The sequence below is a fragment of the Olea europaea genome, unplaced genomic scaffold, assembly GCF_002742605.1.
Source record: "Olea europaea var. sylvestris unplaced genomic scaffold, O_europaea_v1 scaffold204, whole genome shotgun sequence".
NCBI classification, from domain to species: domain Eukaryota; kingdom Viridiplantae; phylum Streptophyta; class Magnoliopsida; order Lamiales; family Oleaceae; genus Olea; species Olea europaea.
Genome location: NW_019238304.1, coordinates 696,322 through 707,463, shown reverse-complemented (window position 1 = coordinate 707,463; position 11,142 = coordinate 696,322).

The window sequence follows — 11,142 nt, the reverse complement described above, 5'->3', positions numbered from 1 at the left end:
CTATCATTTTTGGTTCCATACATTTGTGCTAGTGAGCCTGTGATTTTTGCCACCATGACATGTGATTATACACACCGAATGCATGTGCATGAATCATAAAATTTCAAGACCACACTTTGATACCATTCTGACATGCCTAGCTTCAAATCACCCTATGGACCTGACATGTGACCTGGCCGATGTAAATACTGACTTGATGCCAGATCCACCATCAAGAGTAATTATAAGTTACTACTAAGCCCCTGTTTGGCCCCCATTTTTGGCAAATGAAAATGGGCGGAATAGTATTTTTTTTTTTTTATAAAATGAGTGGTTAAAAAAGAAGAAAATTTTTTCGATCTACGTGTAATATTATTTTATTGGAGATTGCGTGGCTGAAAATAGGAGAGAGAAAAATAAAATGTAATGAAATGAAAATTAATGAGATTCAAACGGGGGCTAAATATGTGACATAAAAGGTACTTATCAGAAAAAAATGCAACATGCCCAAAATAATTACTTTTTGCTTTATCAAATTGAATCATGACGCTCAATATATCATGTACTATCACTTTGAAATCATCATGCTCCTCCAGCCAGCCATAAGGAACCAATTGATACCTGTACGAAAAATCGTGAAAAAAGTATATGAGTTGATAGCTCAGTAAGTGAAGGAATTCGAAAATTCTTATACTTTCTCATTTATACATTTTTATAAAAAATCGAATTCACATAATATAACAGCTCGCAAATAGTAGTAACAATAATAATTAAGATGTGATACATCTTCGTAACGCAGTAAAATATAATCTCATAGTCATGATCTAATCATTAGCTTATCCATATCTCATCACGTCAAATGTAATGTAAAATCCACAAAAAAATGTACTCTCTAACTAAAATCTATAATCCACCCCTCAAGCTAAACACTTTTGCCACGGGCATTTGTTCTCTCCATGAATGAAAGTGGATCTCAAGACCTTTGGTAATCAATTTTAGAACATAGCCAATGTCACTCTGTGAACTACATGTACACGATTAAGACCAATATCTCGTCAAGACTCCTCCATGTAGGATAGAACACTGCCAAAGCCCCTCTGTGAACTCCAAGAAGTATATAATCACGAGAAATTTTTTGTTCGATCTCAATATCACAAATTACAATCCAATTCATAAGTAATCAATGTAGGCTAACACTGCCAATGTACCAACTTTGAAATTCCACATAAATCATCGTGAAAGAATTCATAATAATCATGTAATTGAATAGGAATCAATATTAACAAAATATGGGAGGGGTGAAATATTGACTTTCTACCCCTTATCACCCCCAAACAAGTGGCCAGGTGGAAGTATCAAATCGGGGGCTAAAGAAAATTCTCGAGAAGACGGTGAATAGCTCAAGAAAATGATTGGTCACGAAAACTCGACGATGCATTGTGGCCATATAGAACTGCCTACAAAACACCTATAGGCATGTCACCATATCGCCTTGTATGTGGAAAAGCCTGTCAACTTCCAGTGGAATTGGAGCATCGAGCATATTGGGTAGTAAATCAATTAAATATGGACCTGACAGCAGCTAGAGATAAGAGGATGCTACAGTTGAATGAGTTAGATGAATTTTGGATGGATGCCTATGAGGATGCAAAGCTATATAAGGAGAGGACAAATAAATTGCATGATAAATACATCCAGAGGCATGAGTGCACTCCAGGGCAAAAAGTATTATTGTTAAATCCTAGGTTGAAAGTTTTTCCTAGAAAATTGCATTCTAGATGGTCTGGTCCATTCGCAGTTGTTTAAGTCTTTCCACATGGGGCAGTTGAAGTGACTCACGAGACAAAAGGAACCTCCAAAATAAATGGGCAACAGTTGAAAGCATATTGGAGTGGCAACTTTGATAAAGAGAAGTCACTCACCCAACTTCACGACCCAAAATGATCGATTTGCAGTCTAGCAAAAGACTATAAATTAAGCGCTTATAGGCAACCTAATCTTCTAACCCTTTTATTTTGCTTTCGGCATCGCATAGCATATAGATTTGTTTTGATTACTAAGTTGCATTAGATTTAGGCACGTTTTAATTTGTAAGGTATCACCATCAGTAATACTCCCCTTAGGCCATTTAATTTATTGTTGGTATTTTGATTGTTTGGGGTAAGTAACACATATTTTAGGTTATTTGAATTTTAACGTTTGATTTTAATTGCTATATGTAGGAACATGATGTCGTGGAACACTCAAACCAACATAAACCAAGGGAAAAGCATAATGGAAAATTTGCCAAGTCGTCACACATAGGGCCTCACACATTCAACAAAAAAATTTGGGGAGTACCTTCTTCCTTTTCTTCCCTAAAGTGTTTATTTATACTTTATGACATTGAGGACAATGTCGATTTTAAGTTTGGGGGTGAAAAAAAATATTAATTTTTGTTTTTCGTATGTTTTTTTTTTATGTTTTTGGGTGTTTGTTTTAGCTAAAAAAAAAGAAGGGGAAATTTAAATTTTTTTAAAAAAAAATCTCTTTTATTTAGTTGTGTGCTTGTGTGGGTTAGACAGTCTAGGTCAACAATGATGATTAAATTTGGGATTTAGTGTTGATTTATGAACTATGGATAGGTTGCATACTAGACTGATTGAAACTTAACATTGCAAAACCTGATATTATATGCGCACTAGAATTGAGTTTGACATTGTGATGAAATGAGTTGTTTTATGCTCTTGATAGGTTGATGTAGTTGGACATAGATGCTTTACCCAAACCATACTAAACTGATTATCTTTAGACCAAATTTAACACAATTTGGGGTGATTTTACTCTTGTAGGAAGATACAAATGTGGCTAGGGATTCCTTATGTGAAAAAAAAAAGAAAAAAGAAAACAAACTATGTGGGTTGTCTGAGATGAACAGGATAAAATTGGGTGAAAGTCTTGAGTTGGAGGTCAGTTTTCTTGAATAGGTGTATGATAAAGGGCATTGCACTAATCAAGACATATATTTTAAAATTTAAAACTTCTATTTGCAGCTTTTATGACTCGAGCAATTAAGTCTGCAAGGGTATCTTAAAACTTGATGCCTTAAAGTCATCTGACTCGGGAGTCATTGGCTTAAAGCTCGCTACATGGGTCATTTAGAAAGCAATCAGAGATGAAGTTACCCTTAAAAAAACGTAAAAAAATAAATAATTATTCTCTTCGAAGCCTTTTTTACTCGAGTTGTTAAGCCTATAAAAGTATCTCAAAATCTGGTGCCCTAAAGTCGTCTAACTTGGGAGTCATCGGTCTAAAACTTGCTACATGGGTCATCTAAAAAGCTTAAGGGGGAGTGCAAAAATAAATAAATAAAACAAAAACAAAAAATAAAAATAAAAAAAAATTAAATTAAATGCCTTGTTAAGTCCCAATACTTGTTCGAGGGAATTTGACTTTCGATGAAGAATAATTAGTCTAATTGAGTTTTGGCGATCAAAGCAATCAAATAATTGGAGAATCCTTATTCATTGATGTGTTGACTTGCAATTAGTGACGTCTACTTGAATTGGAGAGGGTGAGGATAGTAATGAAAAATTCAACCTTAGATCACACACTATGAAAAGAGTGAAAAAACAAAAAGAATAACTTCGAGGGTGTGTGAATCTTACGAGAGATGAAAGTATATATTTGACTTTAGAGGGGTTGGGAATCGGAACAACTTGTTCATTCATTAATCTCAACTTAGTTCTTCATGCACACACTTCAGTTTGCATTGGAAAGTGGAAATTGGTTTGGTATTGTGACTTTGAAGCAGTTGTAGATTTAATACCGTGATCTCAAATCCTTAGGAAATAGCTAGACAGTCCAATCAAATGTTTTTGCATGCTCATGTTTTTGTTGTTATTTAGGTTATAGTTTTGTTTGAGGACAAACAAATGTTTAAGTTTGTGGGTGTTTGATAAGTGTATATACCAAATAATAATATTTGATAATTCTTTTGATAAATATATTCTAAATTGTTTTATTTTATGTTAAATAGGTAAATTCTTTAAATTAAAAAAGAAATGAAGGAAGAAAGAAAAAACGAGCGAAAATGGCAAAATCCAATGTGCGGTGACTAAATTGGCCATTGGATGCAAAGTTATAGACAATATTTCGTACTTTGGAAAGTAAAGGACTTGAATTGAATCAAAGATATATAGGTTGCAACAATTAATTGCGCAAGAATTGAATTGCATTATATTAAAAGAATTGAGGACTTGAAGGACAATATAGCATTAATGGCATGATTTGGACTCCCTTTTAGTCAACTATTGCGGCTGTATGATGTATATATATGCAGGAAAAGAACAATTAAGTGCTGCAAGGTTTTGTAACAGAATATTACGCATAGCAAGCCAAAAAAAAAAGAGATTGAATTAAGGCAGCCAAATACTCCATATTTTACACATTTTGAGGCAGCCAACAATATATTATATGCACAGAATTGGGAAGACTTCTGCTGCTGTCTGCTTATATAATAAAAAATTCAAGCAACTTTGGGAAGGACATTACGCAAAAGTTGAGATAGGCAGAAAAAGGTCGTTGGAGACGGAATTAAGCGCGTTCTATCAATGTTTTTGGTGATGTCGTTTCACTTTTATTTGTTTAATTCCGTCATCATGTTTAACTAATTTTTGATGTTGCTAGGATGTGATGAACCCTTATTATGAAGTTTTTGGTTTGAATAATTTGATTGACGTTAATTTTGTTTGAACGTTTGGATATTTATTATTGTTTCATATGCAATTCAAATATTTGGCCATTAATTGAATTGTTTGTGAATTTTATCATCATCGAGAGAGATAATAAGATTGTTAGCACATAGTAATAGATATTGTGAGGTTCGATGGAGGATAAAGATATACCTGTATGCTTCACATGATTTTTATGGATGTTCTAGTTCATTTAATGTTTTCTTGCACGTTCATATTTTTCATAGAGATACAGGAAAATTACGTGTATTATTAGATTTAGCCCCCCATTTGAACCCCATTATTTCTCATTACATTAAATTAAAAATTTCTCTCTCCTACTTTTAACCACACAATCTTCAATAAAATAATATTACACGTAAATCAAAAACTTTTCAACCACTCATTTTTCAAAAAACACTATTCATCTCATTATAATCTACAAATAATGGGGGTTCAAACGGCCCCTTAAAGGCTATCGAGAGAAGCTTTTAAATAAAATTCACATTGACCAACAAACATGATTTCAAATTATCAATTTGAATTGTTGAACTAAAAATTGAGTAGCAACAGGATTCAACATCTTAGCAATACTTTTGCATATTTTATTTTACTAGTTAAATTATTTTCTAGTTTAATTTATAATTTAATCACAACTCGATTTTGCTATTCGATTAAGGGCAGTGTTAGCTTTAACTTGGTTAAACACATAGTCTTCGTGGGTTGGACACTCTGTACACCACTTTATTATTTGTTCATGATCCGCACTTGTGGGTAATCAATTGGTCAATTGACTTTAATACATATAATGCTACAAAATATGACAACAAATGTGGCAATCAATTGTCAACAAGTTCCACAGATAGATTAATCTATGCTACTAGACTCTTTCCATTAAAATAATATAGAGGAATTGACACCAAGTCCAGGGATGATCTATCTACATTTGATCGAAATCACTCCCAAATAAGATATTAATTGAGCTTCCATTATCCATGAGCATTCAATTGAGACTGTTTAGGGCTATTATTGCTCATATGACCAGTCGTCACAATGGGGTAAATTATCACATACTCATCATCATCCATAAATTCAATTGACGAAGATTCTTAGTTTTAGGATTACCTCGAACCAGTAATTCAATAGTTCTAGATTTTGGCAGTTCACACATAATTTCTTTTTGGGTACATAAACCTCATAGTAGGGTCCGTCGACGATAATGTTTATCTTCGTTATAGGTGGTCGATGCTCATTTACTGATGCATCTAACTATGTGGTCGCATGGTTATTCCTCGAGGTCGAAATTTCTGTTTCCTTAATCGACTCAACCACTTGTGGAAACATGATTTTCACACGTTTTTAAACCCTAATCTCGACCAGAATGCCGACCATTCATTCTCTATCACTTTTCTTTGATTTTTGGCTCAAGAAATCCATGGAGAACTAAACTTATTGGAGAAGCCACGAAGGAACTTGGTTAGATTTGGGAATTTTCATGTCTTTTCTTGCTTAAATGAGTTCTTTCATTGTTAAACAATTCTAGATTTAGATTTCTTATTCTTATGAACATGTTTTGAGGTTGGTTTAATTTTTATTAAATTTTCATGGATTCAATCACGTTTTTTCCATCAAATAATTGAAGTACTTATTGAATTTCAATTTTAAATCTCCTATTGGTGTGATTCTTTACTATTATATGCTTGAAGTATATAATCGCTTTTGGATCTAATTTCAAAAGATTATTGCGAAATTATATTATGAAAGAAATATAGGTTTGGGGAATTATTGTGGAATTGAATAGGTTTGAAAGTTAAATTTTCCAATTAAAGTGCTAGGATGAAAACCTATAATTGAGTATTTTCATGCAAAAATTGACATTGATTGAACCAATCTAATTTAGGGAATTCCAGTGCTTCACTATTTCATATATTGATATTAAACTTTTACTTCAATTTATTCCAATCGACAAATTGTTTTCACACAAATCACGACAAAAACCCTAAGCTTTTGATCCTTTAAAATTTTCCATCTCCCTATGGATACGACACTCCAAAGCTGTACTGCAATCATCGCATTAATCTTTGGGCGTAATCATTGTAAGATGAATGGTGGACATTTCTTTTGAGAATTCCCTGCTCTAATATGGCTTTAGCACTCTCCATTAACTTTGAATGTTCCTTTGCTCTCATGAGTGCTCTTAACAGCCCTTTACGGAAAAACCTGAGCAACAATGTATGGTCGAGACCACCTTGACCTCAACTTGCCCTTAAAAAGCTTGAGTCATGATATAGTGAGACTTGTTGGTTAACGTCAAACTTCCTTCTTTAAATATGTATATCATGCCACTTTTTGTTTTGATCAAAATTTTGCATTCTCATAGGCTTCCAATCAAAACTCATCAATCCTATTCAATTGAAGTAGTCTTTTTACCAGCTCTTTAAATCAAAATTTAAGTTTTTGGCTTCCCAATAAGCTTGATGTTCCAACTCAACTATTAGATGACACGCTTTTACAAAAACTAGAAGATATGGAGATATTAGGGTCTTAATGATGTTTTGTACACCAACAAAGCATCATCAAGTTTCTTAGACCAATTTTTTTCTTGAGGAACTCATTGTCACCTCAAGGACAAGTTTCAACTCTCTGTTAGATATTTCGACTTGCCCACTGGTTTGAGGATGATAGTAGGTGGCTATGCAGTATCGAACACCATATGTAGCCAACAAGGATCAAATTGACAATTACAAAAGTGTTTATCCCATCATTAACAATTACACGTGATCTGCCATATCGAGTAAAAATGTACTTTTTCTAGAAACTAATCACCGTCCAAGCATCGTTAATAGGTAATGAAACTACTTCCATCGATTTAGAGACAAAGTCAACTGTAGTGAGAATATATTGATTTGAGAACGAGGAGAGAAATGGTCCAATGAAGTCAATCCCCCACGTATCAAATACTCTTCCTCAAGGATATTATTCAAAGGTATCTCGTTCATTCTAGAGATATTATTCAAAGGTATCTGAGGAATGCTTAATAATCTAACCTGGAACCCGTATGTAGAGTATAGAACCTCCAAAAAATAGTACTTCAAGTTAGGAAGGAATTCTTCTTTTGATGAATTGAATAATCTGGTGGAATGATGGATTTGGCCGAAGAATTCACTGTATCTGCATAACATGGTGCATCCTCCATATCAAAATCTATTCATCTGTAAAGATCTCTTTTATGTCCACTGATTTTTCCTATTCTCTATGCTCAACTCATGATAAATGGTCAGCCACTACGTTTTCAATTTCCTTATTGTCTTTTACCTCTAAATCAAATTCTTGCAGGAATAGTACTCATCTAATTAGTCTTGGTTTTGTATCTTTCAGATATTTTAAAACAGTATGGTCTGTGTAGACTATTACATTTGATCCAACTAGATATAATCAAAATTTATCGAATGCATAGATTACAGCTTGACGTTTCCTCACAATGGCAGCGTAGTTTAGCAACACATCATTCAGTATCTTGATTGCATAGTAGATCACATGAAATTTTTTATCTCTGCGCTGTCCCAATACAACTCCCACTACATAGTCACTTGCATCGCTCATCAATTCAAAGGTTAAATTTCAATCGTGTAAAATTATTATCCATACTGAAATTAACTTCTCTTTTAGAGTATTGACAACCAATAGATAATCTTTAGAGAAGTTAAAAGAGACGTCTCTAATTAGTAGATTGATGAATGGTGTGGTGATCTTAGAGAAATACTTGATGAAGCAGCGATAAAACCTAGCATGACCAAGGAAATTGTGAACACCCTTAACTAAGGTTCGTGGTGATAATTTCCCACTAACCTGGATCTTTTCCTTATCCACTAAAAATCCTATTAGCCGAAATCCAATGGGCCCAACATGATGCCCTTTTGTACTATAAAGTGACACTTTTCTCAATTAAGTACAAAATTTGTTTCCTTACACAGCTAAAAGACAAATTTTAAGTGCTCTATCCACTCATCAAATGAAGAACCGAAGGTAAGAAGTCATCTACAAATTTCTCCAACATATTAGAAAAATGACCAACATGTAACACTGAAATGTAGTGGGACCATTGAATAGACCAAATAGCATCATATGATAAGCAAAAGTGTCATAGAGACTAGAAAATAGTATCTCTTGATCTCCAGGCACCATCGAAATCTGATTATAACCATAGCATCCATCAAGAAAGTAATAATGCGAGTGACTCGTTAACCACTCCAACTTATTATCAATAAATGGAAAGGGAAAGTGATCCTTATGAGTAGTAGTTTGAGTTTATGATAATCAGTGCAAACTTCCATTTCGTAAATGTTTTTGTGGGATTTAATGAATTATTCTCATTCTGTACCATTTTAATATCTCTCTTTTTTGGCACAACTTGAATGGTATTGATCCATGCACCATTTGACACAGGATAAATGATCTCGACATTTCTGCTCTGACTACTGCTTTTATATTCGGATTGAGTCTCATCCAGTTGTCTATACTTGTTCCACAATTATCTTTCATGAGAATTTTATGCATGCTAAGTGTAAGACTGATTCCTCTGATGTCAGCAATAGATCATCCAATAGATGTCTTATTTTCTATAACTACACTTAGCTATCTTTCTTCCTCAAGTTCACTAGTAGAGTTTACAATAATCGACAATGCCGAATATTCACCCAAGTAGGCAAAATTGAGATGCGGTAGTAATTGCTTGAGCTTTAGCTCAGAAGTTTATTGAATTGATATCAATGGCTTGGTAGGTCCTATGCCCAAATCCTCAAAGTGTGGCCTTGTATGTATCTCAATCTCACTTGAGTTAGAGCGAGTGGATTGAAAATGCACAATGTAAGTCTCATATAGATAAGATGAATTATGGAATTATGTAACTGAAAGGTTTTAAAAATTGCCATGTTAATCACATCGATCTATAAGTAACTATTTGAGTCAATAGGATATTCCATGGCTTTGAATATATTAAGTGCGACCTGCTCTTCACATGTCACAGAATCATCTAACCTTTTTGTATATCAATAAGAGCTCTACTAGTAGCTTAAAATGGTTGACCCAAAATAAGTGAAATGTCCCTATCTTCCTCCACGTCAAGAATAAGAAAATCAGTTGAAAAGATGAATTTGTCCGCTTATACCTGGATATCTTCAATGATTCATAGTGGGTGCATATAGACCAATCAACTAGTTGCAAACTCAATGTAGTTGCTTTAATCTCCCTCAAACCTAATTTCATGAGAACAAAGAGTGGTATCAAGGCAATGCTTGATCAAAATAATAATCACCTACAGTACTTTAAGGTAATGTAAAACTCCCTGGATCTTTTAATTTTGGAGGTAGCTTGTTTCCTATCCTAGCACTATACTCATCCGTCATTATTGCTTTCTCATATTCATCCAACTTGTGCTTGTCAGATAAAATATCCTTCAAGAATTTGACATAACTAGGCATATGAATGAGCGCAATGAATTTTATATACTGCTAGACTAACTTGTGCTTTTACAACCTCTGAGGAAATGGAATCGGAGGTTCTTATGGTCTGATAGGAGCAATTACCTTAACTTGTCGTATATTTGAACTCCTTTTGGCCAATGTTCTTGTCGTCTGTTCAGCCTACTCCATATGCTCCTCATCAGTAGCAAGCACTTTCTTTTTATTTGTAGCTGGTCTCTTAATATGAATCCTAGGTAATTAAAACCCACTCCTGGTAGTAATTGCTTTGACTAGTACATTAGAATTAGCTTCTATATTGCTTAGTAATGTAGCCGGCGCATTTCTTGATATAACATGTGCTATTTGTCCCATTTGAGTTTCAAAATTTTTAATTGTTGTTCTTTGATTCTGAAGAGTCCTCTCGATCTTTCTCTTGAATTGATTATTCGCCTCTATGTATTGATCTATTTTTCCATGAATTTACCAAACGTTTATTCCAAAGTTCTTTTCTCTGTTGGCTTACAACTAAGAACCTTGTGGCCTATTAGAATTGTGATTACTCCAAAAAAAACTTGGAAATTTCCTCCATCAAAGGTTGTAGGCGTCAGAATATAAATTATTTTGTTGGTGCTGTGTATTGTGGAAATTGGGTAGTTTGTTGTGCTATGATCTGTCCCCACATTCATTACAATTTGTCTGCTTGGCGTCTACTACATTGACTGACGGTGACATGCTCTCAACCTTATTGCAGATAACGCTATATAAATGTCCACCTCATATTTTCCTGGTACTTTCTTATGAACAACCTGCTTGGAGGTCCACATGGTTGTGGTAGTAACCACATTTTCAAACAATTCCAAAGCTTCATTAATTATTTTCGTGGGTAGTCTTCAGATGAAGAGTCCACCATGTAAGAATAGAAGGAGACCTGCATAAAAAGATTGAACCTAAAGCCCTTTACGATGCTGTATGAGGATCCAAAGCATGTT